General features: G+C 57.1%; 1 long non-coding RNA gene across 1 annotated transcript; it reads left to right on the forward strand.

Moving 5' to 3' along the window:
• Positions 1-302: 302 nt before the first annotated feature.
• On the forward strand, positions 303-1,685 carry LOC112473643. Its single transcript, XR_003044083.1, has 3 exons — positions 303-466; positions 824-991; positions 1,448-1,685. It is a non-coding gene; the product is annotated as an uncharacterized LOC112473643 (long non-coding RNA).
• The last annotated feature ends 539 nt before the right edge of the window (positions 1,686-2,224 follow it).

Below are 2,224 nucleotides of genomic sequence, written 5' to 3' on the forward strand. Positions count from 1 at the left end.
GCTGGGCTGGGTAGAGTCTGAATTCAGCGTAAAAGAGGCCAAAAAACGAGAGGGTTGGAGCTATGGGCTTGTCCACAGGTCGTGTGTGTGTGTGTGTGTGTGTGTGTGTGTGTGTGTGTGTGTGTCCGCCCAGTGTCTACCGCGCACTGCATGTGGGTTGAGCATGTTGAGTGACAACTGCATAGGGGCATGTGTGGGGGTGGGTGGGTGTGGGCTGGGGCTGTTCCCCTAGGTGATAAATCTCTCTGTCATGCACACACACTCGGGGATCTGGGACAGACTCCAGTCCCGCCCCCACCCCTCCATCAGCCAGTCTGGGATTCCTCCACCGAGCATCTTCCGGGCAGAGCGCCACGCTCCCTGAGATGGACGGGCCACGGCTGAGCCCGGAAAATGACCCCCTGGACAGGCCCTGAGTCTACCATTTAACCTCTCTTGAGTGGCAGCTTCTTCACCTGTGAGGCAGGTGAGTTCCCTGCTCCCACCTTACAGGCAGGGGAGCTCAGTGCATGTAAAGGATGCACTCGAATGGCCTAGCCCAGGATGCTGCTATGGGTATGACCCAGAGCCTCCAGTCTCTCCCCAGCTCTGCTCCTCCCTTGGGAGGGGCGCCCCCAGTCTGCAGGCACCCCAGTCTGCAGGAGCCCCAGCAGGGGGTGGTGGGGCTCTATGCAGCCGGCTCACGTGCCCCTTCGTCAGCTGGAGGGGGAGGAAAAGTGTTTCCTTAGCCCGTTTTTCCTCTCCAAAGGTTTCCTGGTATCTGGTTCACTCTGCTCCCCGTTCCTTTCTTTCCTTCCGTGCCTTCTCGATCAACTCCTTCAAGCCTCGTGAGGCCTGGTGCTTGTCTGCTTCTCTTAAGCCGTGTCCCAAGTGCCACAGCGGTGATCGGAGATCCCTGGTAGATGCTGGATGGAGGAGCCCCAGGGCCAGCCCCCAGCGCGCACGGGCTCCTCCTTCTCACGGAGCGCGCAGGAGCACGCCCACTCTCCAGGTGAGAAAACTGAGGCTCAGTACCTGAAACCCTGCCCAGAGGCCCACCTGGCTTTTGTGCACCAGGCACCCCACCTGTCTGGCTCCTTCCTCCATGAAAAATATGAACGTTCCATTTTACGACTGCATTGGTATAAACGGGAATATGTAAATCACATATATTAAAACACTTTCTTCACCCTAAAAGTTCTTTTTTCTTTCTGATTTTAAACAAAATTCAACATTTCATGGATCCCCAAAAGTATTGTGGCTCAGGCGTTGTGTCTCCTGTGTCTGAGGAGGGAGAGTCTGCCTGGCAGGCACCTTCCCAGGAAGCTGACTGACCAGGCCTCGAACCCAGGTCTTCTGCATCTACCACTCTGGGGAAGGGCCAGGTGCAGTTTTGCTGATTTGTGGCATTTCTTAATGGCCATCCTGTGGCTTTGACCACCTTGTTTCTCAATGCTTCTGATCACAGGGATGACACTCACGGTAAGAGCCCTTCACAAAGCCCTTGACTTTGGACCCGTTTCACCTGTGTGATCCTCCTCGACTCCAAGGAAGGGCAAGAATAGCCACTGCTATGCCCTTCTTACACCTGAGACAACTAGGACACAGGACAGATAAGCGGTCTCAGCTGGTAGGACCAGAGCTCAGGCTCTTTGCCCACCCTCTGTCTGCAGTCCAGGTGAGCAGGTGGCCAGGAGGAGCCTGGCTTGAAAACACACCCAGAGGTAGGGAGCCCTAGGTGAGGCTGGGGGGGAGCAGGAACGGAGGGGCAGAGGGGGAGGTGAAGGGAAGGGGCGGGAGGGTGTAGGCGAGGGAGCAGGAAGAGCCCACTGCAGCCTTCCGGAAGGAGCCGAACTGGAGGGGGCTGGAGTTACTGGGAGGGAAAAAAGGGGACCCAAGAGATATCTGGGAGGCACAACCACCGAGACTTGGTGACTGATGAAATATGGAGGGAAACGGGGCTGTGTGACAGAGATGTTCCCTAGATTTAAGCCTTTAGAAGCCCCAGAAGCTGGGAGAACCACAGCACCCGGAGGTAAACAGCAGCAGAGCAGGTGCAGCCGCCCGGGAAGCTTCAACCCAGTTGCACTTAACCAGTTCACTGCCTGAGCCACTCCGCACCCTCTGTGAAGCACAGGAGCAGAAAGCTGACGGCTGCTGTGGACCCTTTCCCAAACCCCACAGACCCGTGCCGCCAGCGGAGCGGTACCCCTTCAAGGAGCCCTGGAACCCGTAAGCCCACCCT

Source organism: Pteropus alecto, unplaced genomic scaffold (genome assembly GCF_000325575.1).
Source record: "Pteropus alecto unplaced genomic scaffold, ASM32557v1 scaffold8, whole genome shotgun sequence".
Classification (NCBI taxonomy): Eukaryota; Metazoa; Chordata; class Mammalia; order Chiroptera; family Pteropodidae; genus Pteropus; species Pteropus alecto.